Source organism: Lactuca sativa, chromosome 9 (genome assembly GCF_002870075.4).
Source record: "Lactuca sativa cultivar Salinas chromosome 9, Lsat_Salinas_v11, whole genome shotgun sequence".
NCBI classification, from domain to species: domain Eukaryota; kingdom Viridiplantae; phylum Streptophyta; class Magnoliopsida; order Asterales; family Asteraceae; genus Lactuca; species Lactuca sativa.
The window spans coordinates 195,049,808-195,065,001 of record NC_056631.2 but is presented as its reverse complement, the minus strand read 5'-3'; positions in this window follow the sequence as shown (position 1 = coordinate 195,065,001).

The following is a 15,194-nucleotide window of genomic DNA, read 5'->3' as shown; positions in this document are numbered from 1 at the left end:
CAGCTTCACCTTGCTTCTGGGGTTGAAGGATTAAATGTTGAAAGAATAATCTTCATTTCTTGCTCCTTCGAATGCGAATTCTTCAATGCTCACGGACGAGGCATTGGCTTAGAAATCTTCAACACAAACTCCATGAGTCTTATCTATACCTGAAATCACTTTTCAAGACAAAACAAAACTAAAAGAAAACTTAGCACACAAATTAAAACAGAAACAAAAATATTTTTGGATTTTTGATTTTTCTGAACAAGAAATAAAACAGAAATAACACTATTTTTGGATTTTAATTTTTCTGATTTTTCTTTGATTTTTGAATTTTTTTGTTTTTTTTATTATTTTTGTTTTTTTATTTTCATTGTTTTTAATTTTTAATTCTCCCCTAATATTTAAATTAAAAGAAACTATGATAAATTTAACAAAAATAAAAATGATATCTAACATTAAGAGTGATTTGGGATCAAAGCTTTTAGACAGCCTTTATCCACTTGTCGGTACTTTCCATATTCACATCTTTGTCTGGTCGATCGTCGGTATTGTGGTCCACTTAAACACGAAAAATTATGACAGATTTAGGACATACTATATGTTACAAGACATGGTGAACTTAAAATCCTAAAATTTATATCTGATCCTAATTCCTTAGATACTATATCTTAAGGTCCATTCATCTGACGACGACCAGGGATATTGTTGTCCACCCAAATTGAGCAGCGAGATCTATAGACAATCTGTATGAGTTCAATTTTAAGTGTACTGGAACGTGTTTCCCGCTTCCTGATATGCCCCAGCCATCAAGAACTTCCAGAGTACTCCTTACATCGGGTGAGCAGACAACCATTCAGAGAGAGGATAGATTCAGAATTCTATTACTTATTGCTTCAGAGGGGTTGAGAAGAAGAAGGTTTCATATGCTGTGTACTAGGTCGGATTAGAAGTCACGCAAAGGAGACAACATATGGCTAACAAATAAGAAGTATTTCACATATATAACCTGCAGAGAAATAGAGTTGCATATGTTGTGTACCAGATCGGATTGGAAGTCACGCAAAGGAGACAACATATGACTAACAGACGGAAAGAAAGAAAATGATATTCTATAGACCTAATTTATCAGAATTTACCAGTCGCCCCATCCAACCGGAATTGAGGACAGAATCCGCACATCGAGGAAAAGTTAAACCACGGTTCCAAGTATGGGTTCATTTAATGTGATGAGTGGATTCCCATATATATCTCCCTGCTCAACCTATCCGAGCGTCATATTGTCAGGTTGAACGGATCTAACTAGGTCAAAGTTTGTCAAGTCTATAAATTTCCTAAGTTCAACTATGCCTAGTAAAGTCCATTTAGAATCTTTCGTGCCTACCGACGCATCAAACCAGAGCATAGACCCTTCAACTTTGGGTACGTTATGCAGACTCAGGTTGCCTGTTATCACTTGATAATATTACTTCCCAAAACATCTCCTGCAAGCACTGTAACACCGTAAAATTCAAGACGAAATCTTCATTTAAAATAATCATTTTAATCTTAGAACACTTGTTTAAAAATCTCATTCATAATCGAATTACAAAACGGAACACTATTTTCCCTTATATAGAAAACCAGGATCCTCCAAATCATGACTCCTTCTCTGGTGTGTACAATCAAGCCGGTGCCGTCCCGTGATACTGAAAGAACCTGAAACAACATAACACAAACACTGTAAGCACGAAGCTTAGTGAGTTCCCCAAAATACAACTTACGCACATACGCCTTTCCAGGCCCTGACCTTCCGGTCCATGTGTCTCAGGGGACTTCCGTCCCTGTTGGGTAAACCTTCCGGTCCTACCCACGCCAACCTTACGGTCCAGATTACACGCCTTCCGGCCCATAACATAATGCCTTCCGGCCCACATAAACATACATAGCACGCATAACAATTATCTTATCACATATGGCACATATATCACATATCATATCCGACCTTCCGGTCACACAGTCAAACCCTTCCGGGTACAGTATAGTGAGATGACTCACCTCGCGTGTCTCGATATCTTACAACCCTGGGAATCCCTCGTGCCCGATTCTCCGAGCTCTAATCCTCCTATAACATCATATGTCCTTAGTTAACACTTTATATCTCTAATGTTGACTATCCCTAAGAAGTCAACACAGGTCCACTCTGGTCAACGGTCAACGGTCAACTTTGACCGGACTCGGCGAGTGCTAGGGCGACTCGGCGAGTCTAGACGTCCTCACCAATCCTCTAAGATTCCCTTTCTACACGTCGAGTATCTCCCCTGACTCGACGAGTTCCTCCTGGAAGAATCGCGGGGCCACCCCGACTCAACTCGCCGAGTCTGAAGAACAACTCGGCGAGTCCCAGTTAATCTTCAAGCTACTCGCCGAATCTGTTCATCGGACTTGGCGAGTCCATGCCATGCAACCGCTCAAACTGCTTTCTAAGGTCAGATCTGCTCCGACAATTCATAGGTCTGGCCTTCCTAGACTGGTTCATCACGTAAAGTCCTCATTTCGGTGCTCATAATACACCCCATGACTCATAATTTACCTTTTGACCTAAGGCATAAGGATTCCAATCCAAAACCTCCATTGATTCCCGAAAAGCTCAGGCATGGGACATTCTGGACTTCCAAGGGTCCCAATATAGGGTTCCAATCGCTTGGGGGACTAAGGAAACACTCAATCTAGCCACAAAAGGGTTCCATAAACCCTAAATCCATATACACATCAACATAGAAGGGAACAACTCGAAATATTACCTGAATAACGTTGCTCTGTGTCCCCAACCCTCAGAATATGGCTTCTCCTGTTGTTCCCTTAACCAAGCCTCCTCCTCCTTGCACAATAACACTTCCAAGATCAATAATGGTCTTCTACCTTGCTCCAGATGCTCACAATCGAATTAGGGTTTCTCTCAAAGGACTAGGGTGAACAATGACGGCCATAAGGCCCCTGATATATGTCCCAAACCTGGACGGTTAGGGTTTCGCTAAACAGCGCGGACTCGCCGAGTCCATATCTGGACTCGTCGAGTCCAGTCGCGAACCCGCGACCAGATCTGCGATCCTACTCGGCGAGTCTGAACTCCAACTCGCCGAGTCCCCTCTTAAAACACCCAAAATCTTAAATATAACAATACCTGGAATTCCGGGCTGTTACAAGCACATTCCATTAACACCACATTTATGATTTTATGATTTTCTAATGTTTTTGGATTTTTTAAATTTTCTAATTTTTGTTTTGTTTTTATTTCTCCCCCTAAATTTGTGCATAGGAGAGAAACGAAAGTAAATGCACAAATTTAAACTATCCTAAAACAAAAATTAGTCTTTAAAGCGAATCATCTTAAGAAAAACTCAGGAGTATAGAGAAGAAAACTCAAACCATAAGTCACCGATTGAATTTGCATCCAAAAGGTCTGAGAACAGCACGCGTAAACTCAGAACAGATCCGAAAATTCTTCATGTCATTAAGCACTAACCCCGTGAGTGATCACTTCTTTTCTTCCCTTCCCGCAGAGGACACTTCTCCCAAACAATGTTCTGAGGGTTGTACAGTTGAGAGATGTCTCCTATCAAATGCCAGGAATAGCCACTACTAACAAACCGAAGTCTGATGATATGCCTCCATAGCTGCTCCGACACAGAGCGGGATCAGTTGGTCTTTGGAACCCAGTCCATTTTGAAACTAGTTCGGCCTTTGTCGTCCTTGCACGGTACACTCTCCCATGACATATCCTATTTATCACAAATAGAATATGTAGAAACGTTAGAAGCATTAGGAGATTTAGGAGAGTGAGCCTTTGGAACCCATTTGTAGTTGGGTTTAACCCATTTCTTTTTCGATCTGATGGGTGGCTCGGTACTTGCTTTTGAACTTGATGTCGGCCGTTGAGATGACTTTGACTTAGTCGGTCTTTGTTTCACTGAAGCATCTCTTGGATTTGGCTTCTTGGCAGACATTTCCTTCTTGCCATTGGGATTCAGATTCTTTGCCTTGTGGGATTGATTTTGGCCTTCTGCGCGTTCCAGTCACCATTGTTTGAACATGACCTGGAAGGGTTTCTTTTGAAGTATCTCCCACTTGGCGCGTTTTCCATCCTTGTGCATAGTAGGGAACATATGCACGATTAGAACAATTTTTGGCAATGTGTCCATGTGTTCCACAGTGAAAACAAGTCTTTTTCTTTACTGTGAAGTTATTTCTTCCTGCCCTTGGTGGCGTATCCTGGCCTTGTCTCTTGTTGTTCCCACATGCACACTTGCAACAGGCACTCTGTTTCACTGGAATTGGTGGCCTGTATTTCTCAATGGCAGGTTGATCAGAAGCAGTTGAGTTCGAAGCAACAGATTCAGAGTTCAAGGTGATGTTGGTTTGTTCAGAAGAACTCTCCTTGTTCTCATCCTCTGTTACTTTGCCTGCACAAGAAGTAGCAACATTAGTATCTTCAATATTAATAACTCCTCCTGACACAAATCCAACTCGTTTTCCATATTGAAGATGTGCCTCCCCGTCAATTTCTTTCTGTGTCATGGGGATGGATGTGTAGTTATGATTGAAAGGAGGAGGAACACTATCATACCCTAGACCCTTGCTTTGATTTTCTTTGAATTTTAATTGGGTTTCATATAAGGACTCAATATAATTTTTGAAACTAACGTCTGTTTTTCCACACTTAATTTTTAAAGCGTCAAGTTCTTCAGTTACAGTAGTAAGTTGTCTCTTAATATAGTCATAATTTCCACACTTGTTGGTATACTCTTCCTGAAGTTTCCTAAAGTCCTTGGTTTTCGCTTATAATTCAGCCTTCAGGGGTTTCTGTCCTTTCCTGAGTTGATATCCTTCATATCTCAGGTCCTCAACTTCTCTTTTAAATAAATCAATTTGTTCCCGAAGAAATTTAATCGTATCTTCACTAGATAGTGTACATGAAACTTCATATGATTGAGAACCTGGAACTTCATTGACCAAGATGTTTGCAGAACTCATTGTATTTCCACACTTCAAAGCGTTAAGCTCTTCAATTACATCAGCAATACTAAGACGATTGAGATCTTTTGTCTTCTTGATGATAGCCACGTTCATATCCCATGATTTTGGAAGTGAATTCAATACCTTTTTGTTTATCTCAGATTTGGACAAGAAGATCCCAGCTATATTCATCTCAGTAGTGAGTGTGGTAAATCGCTGCAACTGAGTTTCGAGGGTTTCTCCAGGGATATAATCAAAAATGTTGAAATTTTGTCTTAACATATCCTGACGACTCTCTTTCATGTTTTCACCTCCCTCGTAGACCTTAAAATCAATTAAAAAACACAACTAGAAGCTAAAATAAAACTTAAAAGTCAAATTTTAAAAAAATCAAACTCAAAAGTCAAACATGAAAAAGTCAACCTTGAAAAAGTCAAACTTGAAAAAATCAAACGAAAAAGTTAAATTTGAAAATTTTAAAAATTAAACGAAAAAGTCAAAGTTTAAAGTCAAAGGTCAAACTTGAATGTCAAAGTCAAAATTTGAAATAAAAAGTCAAAAATAAAAACAATTTATTATTATTATTATTTTTATTATTATTTTTTATTTTGGATGAAAATAGAATTTAAAACAAAAAAAAGTGAATTTTGGGTTAAAAGTGTCAAAAAAACAAAATTAGAACCGAGAAAGAAGCTTTATGAATTAAATTCGGAAAGGAAGTAACAAAGGATCTTCTAGCTGAGTTGGTAAGGTGCGAGGTTTATTTGGCAGGAGACCCGGGTTCGATCCCCGGCGCCTCCGAAATTCTGATTTTTTATATGTGCGAAGCAAGGCTGGTTCTTGCGAGGCTGCTGCTTGCGAGGCCAAGGTGCGAGGCCGAGAACTCAGAAACCGGAAACGTGCGAGACCGAGCTGCAAACTGCCGAGCCGTATACTCCGAGCCGAGGCCGCAAACTCCGAGCCGCAAACCTCGGGCCGTGAACTCCTCGGAAACCCTAGCTGCTGGCCGCCACCCCTCGCAGGTTACGACCAAAAACAGTGATTTTTGCCTTTTTTGCTCCAAAACTCGATCAAAAACCCTTTTTTATGAAAAACACGAAGAACAAACCCCCCTTATTTTTCAGAGATCTTTCCAAAAACGCAAGAATATTTCGAAAATAAGATCAAATAATGCTCCAAATCTGACAAAATTGACTGATACAACCAGGCTCTGATACCAATTATAAAGTCTAAAATCGGATCTACCAATGATCAAAGACAAATAGCAACCACACAATTCGAAATAATAAACAAAGAAAGAACAAACCAAGCTTGCATACGCTTTATAGCCTTAAAATTTCAGATACAACTTGGTGGAATTGGAAAATCCGAAAGGTTTCTGGATATAAAGAATGCCGAAATTCGAGTTATAGCGAAGAAGTTATGACCTGTCGAAGTTTCGTGACAGAACCGGTATGACACTTCACAATGTAAATAGTGAAATTGCGATAGAGTGATATTTAGCCTTAGTGATCTAAACGAAAGTCGTAAAATACGTTAAACCGAGAGCGTCCATAAAAAGAACGTCTAAATATGACTTTGTATGAGGAAGTTATGATTTTTCTAAGTTTCGACTTAGCGGTATACAACCCAAATCTCAAAATTGAGATCAAGTGATATTTGGCCGAAACAATCTAAACGAGAATCGAAGATCTCATCGATAGTAGTCCAATGGTGAAAAGACATATGAAAACGGCGCCAGATGTAGAAGTTATGAATTTCTAATGGAGTTTTCCTGTCCCGACCTATTAAAAATAATATAATAAAAATAAAGTCAAAATTAGCCGACGGAGTTTAAACGAAAGTTGTAGAGCATAGTCTCACCTACGTATGGATATAAAGAACGTCAAAAATGGAGCTCGTATGCGAAAGATACGAATTTTTGAATTTTGTGAAATGGGAGTACACCCAGCGTACTCATGATTCATGGAATGAAATGGGACACGTCGACCTAACCCAACTCGAATGCCCCGGGTCCGTAAGTAGTGACGCATCCGGTCTAATCCACCCGGTACGTCCAACATACCAGGTGTACGCCCAACATACTGCTTGTAGAGGGAGTATGCCCCGCGTACTCTAAGATTACGCTCAGCGTAATTCGATGCTTAGCACCTTATAAATAGATGTCGTGGGCTGCCGAGTTTTAGTGCTCAAATTCTTCTCTCTTAGTTGTTATTGCCTCGTTTTGCGTGCAAGTTATACCCCGAAGCCCCGGTATCATCCTGACACCCGAAGCAAGTCCCAAAGCCTCGAATATCCCAAGAAACAGAGTTCTCGAGCCGAAACTCTTCTCGCAAGAAACCCGATTTTCAAGGAAGCATCCTGGTTTCACCGAAGAATACCACTTTAAGAGTTGTAGTTCTGTCCGAACATCGTCTTATCAGGTAAGTGTGTAGTTACTTTCTTCTAACACATAAATACGAAGTATTTCCATAAAATACGTGTTATGTGTTTATATGTTATGTGTTATTTGAAATGAGTATTAGTTGAATGTTTTATACATGTTTTATGTTGTATATATATATTTATATTTTATCTACAAATATGTTGGGTAGAACATGGGTAGATAGTGATGTGTGATGAAATAAAAATGATGAGAGGCCTCGATGTTGTTGTTGATCTAATTGTCTATTGGAGTATGGATGACGACCATGGACTCTTTCTAGACAGTCTAGCGGAACGCTGGCAGGTTCATAACCTGTACATGTTGTGAACGATATGTTCACCGGTGTACTCTACCCCTTCATGGTTGCCTTTAGGACATCTATTGTCAAGGAAACCCCTTTGCAGTAATGTTCGTACCGATGAAAATCCTAGATTAGGTTCCTTGTAATAGTTGTTGTCATAGGGACGTAAAGTGAGGATAATGAGAATGGGTAATCGGGTTATTGTTGGATGGTCAAAATTAAATATAATTATTTATGGTGAGTTGAAAACCCTATATGCTCACCAGGCTCCCAAGCCTGACCCACTCAGTTTTATTTGTATTACAGGTAGTGGCGCGAGAGCATAAGTTGGAGAACTTGTGAAGATGTGTTGTTTATAGACCAGTAGTTGTATATAAATGTGTAAGGTCTATGTTTTATTGTTTATGCTTTTGTGTTTGTATCGGAACATGACATCCCGAGTTTTGTTATATATACAAGTACATTTCATTAAGGAATACTTTGAAAAATTTTATTATCATATTTTGTTTTGGGAACAAATTCCGCAACTCTTTTAAATCAAAGGACTACTCTGAAAATTATTTTAAAAGCGTAAATTAAATCGTTCTTTTCTGGTCGTGATTTTGGGGGTGTCACACTTATGGTTATGGTTTGTTGGCAGATCGGATGTGGTTAACCGACATGTTAATTAGATAACCATGTCATAATCTGTCACACCCTTAGCCTGGTGGCGGAAACACCAAGCGACACGACTTTCAGAGTTATTGGCTTCCTGGAAGAGGTCTTCATGCTGAGTTTCCATTTCTTTTTGATAATCTGACAGTCGTCTATACTTTGTGGTTAGTCTTTTGTTCTCTGTAAGTTAACCTAGGAATACATGTGATTTTGAAAGGGTCCACATAGTGTTGGTGAGTTCACAGGTTTGGTATTTCTGAAAATACGATGTTGATGTTCTTAAGTCAACTCTTGTTGTAACCTCAACCTAGGTTAGCGTGCTAGCATATTTTTTAGTGTTGTTGGTAGTAGGATTTCGATAATTTAGTGACTAAATCCAAATCCTAATTTATATAGGAGCTATATGTTTTACTTGTTACCTTATTCCAAGGTTGGTATTGGATAATATTCTCCTAATATTTCTTTTGTTGTATTTGAAGGCAGTATTTCTCAAGGCGTTTCTCATAAGTAATGGGCATTATATTCAAACTCATTTCCTCGAGTTTTTGTGAACTATTACTATACATTGTTTATGGTAGTTTTAGTTTTAGTTTAACCTAAACTCACTTCATTGAGTTTATGAGTATTATCACTACTTCCATAGGTAGGTTCCTAATGCGAGTCTAAGATAGTTGAGAGTTGGTTGACCTAAACTTGCTTCCTCGAGTTTGTGAGTACTATCACTACTTACAAAAAAAATTTATTAGTAGTTCATGATAAGTAGTTTTAGTTGTGTTTGAAAAAATTACGATGAGTTCCTATAATCGAGCTATCTGATCCCGAAAGAAATAACATGATGCTTCATCGGACGTCACTGTGGTAAGAAAGTTATACACGCTTCGACTTACCGTCAGGTTATAGCTAGCAACCACAAATGGGAGTGTCAATACCATATATATCTATACATATCTTTCTCGCTCATTTAAGAATTAACGATTATAGGTTGGGCGCTAGCTGAATATCAATCAACATGTTGATGAATCATGTCTCATCTAACTCTTGTTGTAGGGGCCTCCCCTAGTCGGTTGTGTTGTTATTCACCTTCTGTTTTATATGGTATACTTATTTTATATATATATATATATATATATATATATATATATATATATATATATATATGTGTGTGTGTGTGTGTGTGCATGTGTGTATGTATAATGTATTTAGTGTGTTTAGCATAGCCGATAATTTGGGTAGAGTAACACTAGGTACTGTTCTTACCCAAAGGTGGCTATAACAACGAGTTTCAACGTTTCCTAGAAGCTGGACAACGTGATAACTAGGTATGATCTTATCTATCACAGTGGTTCAACATAACAACTATGCATAATCTTAGCTAAAGAGTTTAGCCAGAGTAACTATCGGCCTAATATTATCCTATTGCCATGGGCATAATTATCTAACTATAATTAGTGATAACTACGTAAATTTGTATTTTAGACATGTATACCCACCCCCTCCCAAAAAGAGTTGAAAATGGAGTCGTGAGCGCACCTGTTAGTTATGAAACCATTAATTTTGGGTAGAAATACACAAGCTAGGCCTTCAAGAGACATTCGGGTTAGTGGCGTGAGAATCGAGATAGAGAGAGAATTAATGAGAGGGATGAGGAAAATTGAAACATCCCAAAATTCAAGACCAGAAATTTCTTTTTAATAAAACATTACTTTAAACAAAGACATCATTCCAAAACATCATCTGAGTATAAGTTTTCAAAACACTTGTTTATTATCAGAGTAAACATTCCCAGGTTGACTAATCTATGGTGTGTGTCATGCGATCACTCCGAGCTCCTCCCTCCGCTACCGGAAGTACCTGAAAACAAAACTAAAAACCGTAAGCACGAAGCTTAGTGAGTTCCCCACCTTACCACATACCATGCATAACCACATACTGCACATACTGGGCCACGCCCGCTATCCGGGGCCTCGCCCCCTACTACGGGCCTCGCCCGCTACAACGGCCCCGCCGCTCCAGGCCCCGCCTGGCTTCGAGCCTCGCTCGGATACAGATCTGTTTCACTTAGGCCTCGCCTGTCACAGGGCCTCGCCCACTAACATATAATAGCACATAAACGTATCACATAACATTACATAAGCTAAACATATACTAACAACCCTTGCTCTAAGGCCTCGCCTATCTCTGGGCCCCGCCCGAGTTCTGCTACTGATGAGTCATGGAACCTCGTCCATACTCCTGCTGATAGTGAGGTTCGGGCCCAGCCCACCCTCACTCCTTTCCTAACTTGGGCCCCGCCCCTGCTCTGCTGCTACTGAGATATGGAACACCATCCATACTCTGCTATTGGTGAGATACGGGACCTCGCCCTCTCTCACCTCCCTACCAGGCACATACAAGTATCACATAGACAACAAGTATAAACTATCACATAAACCGCTCCTTGGGCACCCGCCCTCTGTCATTGGACCTCGTCCAAATATCATACTAGCATACTGTGCCTAGGGCTAACCCCCGGGTCTTCTACTCGTAACTACATGGGCCGGCATTGTGGCCGTAGACCCATTCATACAAAGGGAGACTCACCTGATATTGCCGAACTGCCGCTGCTAACCCCTTCGACCGCTACCTGACCGCTAACTCCGAATTGCTGCTCCGCTAGCTCCCCGAGCTACCAACAACAACCGAACACTTAGTCTAACTGACCTCCAAAGGTTAACCAAGTCAACTCTAGTCAAAGTCGATGTCCTGGTCAAAGTCAACCCTCCAGGTCAACCCTACTCGCCGAGTCACCCTGCTGACTCACCGAGTCCATAAATCCAGAGTCCTTCCACTCGCGACTCTACTCGCCGAGTCAGCCCCTGACTCGCCGAGTTTACTGATTCTCGATTCCTGTCCTGACCAACTCACTGAGTCCTGGCTCGACTCGCTGACTCGAGTCTTAACTCGAAGGGTTTGGGACCACTCGACCTGACTCGCCGAGTCTAAGAACAGACTCGCCGAGCACACGACAAACTTCATCCAACTCGACGAGTTGTTCATCCAACTCGCCGAGTTCATGCCCATCTTCATCCGACTCGACGAGCTGTTCATCCCACTCGTCGAGTTCCTCCTCATCTTCAAGCTACTCGCCGAGTCCACTCGAAGGACTCGTCGAGTCCACTAAGATCCACTTACATGCAGAGGACTTCCGAGTCATGCATGAGCTCCAAACTATAGATCTACCCTCCCCAAGCCTATTTCCCACGTAAAGTTGCAACCTTTACGTGTAGAGAGTGAGATCTAGGCAAAATACACCCATAGCTAGGGTTTAGGACCAAGAGACTCCAATTTCCACCCAATGGCTGATACTTTATGGGATTACATACCAAAATAAACATGGATCTGAGGTAGCAACCTCAGATCTGGACCTCAAGCTCAAGATTGGTCTTAAACATGGCTTAAAAGCCCCAAAACTCATAACCAAGGAAAAATATGGAGGAGAGAAACGAATTGATACCTTCCAATGCTCTGAAATGCTTCCCAAACTTCAGATCCAAAGCCACTCCCTGATGCTTCAAGGATTCCCACTCCTTCTTCTTCCTTAAACCCACTCAAAAATGGCTAGAAGCTTGAATGAACACAATGGGGGCTTAAGGTGCGGCGTTCTGGGTGCAAGAGGCTGTAAAGGAGCCCTAGGAAGAAGATTAAGATGCTTAAATAGGCTCCAAGCCCCGGATTTAGGGTTTTCCTCGCACAGACCAGACTCGCCGAGTCCACTTGGCCGACTCGTCGAGTTGGTCACTTTCTTATCGACCCGGATCCCGCTCCGACTCGCCGAGTCCTTCCTTTGACTCGTCGAGTCCCTCTTAAATTTAGGGTTTCCTTTACTTTCTTGGCTTTCAAAATCCTGGGTGTTACAACTCTCCCCCACTTAAACTGAACTTCGTCCTCGAAGTTTACCATGGCCCACCGCCTGCGATCTGCCTCCAATACCCAACACCAGCCGCCTACCTGCGTTGGTCTTCCACCGAATACTACACTGAACCCACAGGGGTTCTCCACTTCTTTCCTTGCGCAAATCCCTTGCCTTCCCAAGGCAAAGTCTCATTTCCGAATTTTCCTTTGACACTGTGAAGGTCCTATCCTTCACTAACTCCATCATCTCCCTGCTATTTCCAGGATGGGTCATCGCCGTCAGCACTCACTGACACTCCTTCCTGCCAACACTTGGTGTCGAGCACCCCTCGACTCAACTAACTGAAGTCCACCATACGCTGCATACTCGCACTGCCACCGACTGGCAATTCAACTATTCCCCGACTGACTTCCTGGTAAACCGGGACCGCCCTGGTCCCTACCAACCTATCAATGACTGGATTACCGGTTCCCACCGATAGCTAGTCCCAACACCATCCCTGGTCGCTCTCAGAGACTTCCAAGGATACCTCGACCATCTATAACTGCTCAATCAGCCCTGCCATCCAGGCACTACAAACCTGGGATCCCCGATCCCTTAACCTGACACTAAAATCCCGACCAGGTCCCACCTGAGCTGCTAAAAACTCACGGGCCTTGCCCACAGGTCTCACCCGCCTCTATTCTTCTAGTTGCACTAGTCTAGTCACTCTCGCTCGGCCTCGCCCACGGGTCTCACCCAACCATACTACTGAGCAACCCTGCTCCCAGGTCTCACCTGCACCGCTAATCTCATACGGGCCTCGCCCACGGGTCTCACCCAACTATATACTGGAGCGGTCTCTCCCAAGGTCTCACCTCCCTAGAGCTATACAGGCAACTCCCTACTACTCTCATCCACTACCCATTCCTGATCCCTACCTGATCACTAGGAGATAAGGGCCTCGCCCCGACTCCGCTAACGAAACTACTAAGGAATGCTACGGCTTACCCGTAGTCTTACATCACCAACCATTGTCGACTGCTAGTGAATGCTACGGCTGCCCCGTAGTCTTACAACACTCCCTACCACTGACTGCTAATACGAAGGCACCCACGTGCCATCGACTTCTCAAGATCCTTATTCCGACTCCCGCGAGTCCTTCAGGCGATCCACAATCTGAATTCTCAATCATAACCAACCATACCATCCCACGCGCTAGCTGATATGGAGTTTCTCGAACTCCCAACCCTGGAATCCTCAATCCATCAAACGTTGAACTACTTCTCTTCCCTCTCGGAGGTCACGTACTCGTTCTGGGTCTGCGTGCTCCTCTCTGGGCACATCCGGAGGATTCTCCCCCACTTCGATCCTGCTTACCCCTTGCTGCTCAATATTCAAAGAAATCCCGATCCTTGCTACCATTCCATAACCCATCCACTGAGGAACCCAAGCCCGCCATAGCTAGGGCTTTAGCCAATCCATCACAATCACTGCACCACTCCGAACTGACGAAACGAACCAAATCCCTCCCAAGCATGCTACAGATACTGCATCCTTCGAAACCTTCTTCAATAGAGCACATCCCCCCCCCCCTAACTCCCATACAAATATCCAAGGTACGCAAATGGCATATAACTCGATCACAATCAACCAATCAAAATAAAACACTCATACCGATAATGATGCAGAACCATAACAATGAAATCATGCACAAAATAAAAGAACTGAGAATGGAAATTGCATACCTGCAACGTCCGGCGATGCTCGCGCCTCCAAGGTCGTCATCTGAAAAGCCCTGCTCCCTGCTGCAGGTGCCTCTACCCGGCCCTGACGGCCATCTGCGATCCTCAAGGTTGCAGGGGTGGGTGCCATCACCCGTCCTGCTGAAGACAAACTGGGGCACTGGGCCTTCTTGTGGCCCCGCTGGTTGCAATGAAAACATATCATGTCTGATCCCTGCGCGGCGGGTAACAGTACAATCCCTGCTAAAATGACCAGTCCGACCGCACTTGAAGCAGCCAGACTCACCACCGCTACCACTCCTGCACGCGCCCCCGTGCGCCCTGCCACACTTTCCGCATCGACTGCGGTCCTGACGATCCCTCGATCTCGAATCCGATCCCTTGGGCCTTTTGCCCGAACCCGCTGATACCTGAACCTCATCCGGCTTCCTCTTCCGGATCTGCTCCAAATCAATTTCCCTTTCCCTAGCCCGAGAAATCATATCTTCCAGCGTCTTACAGCTGGACCTGCTCACGAACTCCCTGATGTCGTCCCTCAACATCTCATGGTACCGAGCCTTCTTCATCTCCTCATCCGCTACATACTGCGGTACAAGAAGAGCCCTTTCCCTGAACTTGGCGGTGATCTCCGCCACAGTCTCAGTAGTCTGCGTCAAATCCTGAAACTCTCGTGCCAGCTGCTGCACCTCAATAGTCGGCGAAAACTCCGCCCTGAACCTGGCCGAGAAATCACTCCAAGTCATCGCGTCCAACGCGGCATCATCCCCCAAAGCATGACCAATCTCCTCCCACCAATCCCTCGCTCTGTCCTTCAGAAGACAGGAGGCGAGTCTAACCTTGTGTGACAACCCGATATTTCGGGTCAATGTAATGTAAAACCGATCAAATTTGGGTCAAAATGTAACCTTCCTAAAATCTTATTCGGATTAAATAAAGTAATAGGAATCATATCAAGGTTTGCGTACATAAAAAGAACGTCCAAATCTGACTCCGGATGAGGAAGTTATGAAATTTTGAAGAAATTCCTTAATCACGTCATTTTAATAAATAAATAATAAAAATAATTTCGGAATTAGCCAACGGAATCTAAACGAAAGTCGTAGATCATGGTCTCACCTTCGCGAGGATATAAAGAACGTCAAAAACGGAGTTCGTATGAGGGAGATATGAATTTTTGAAGTTTATTTATAATAAATATAAATTTAATTATAAATTCCCGGT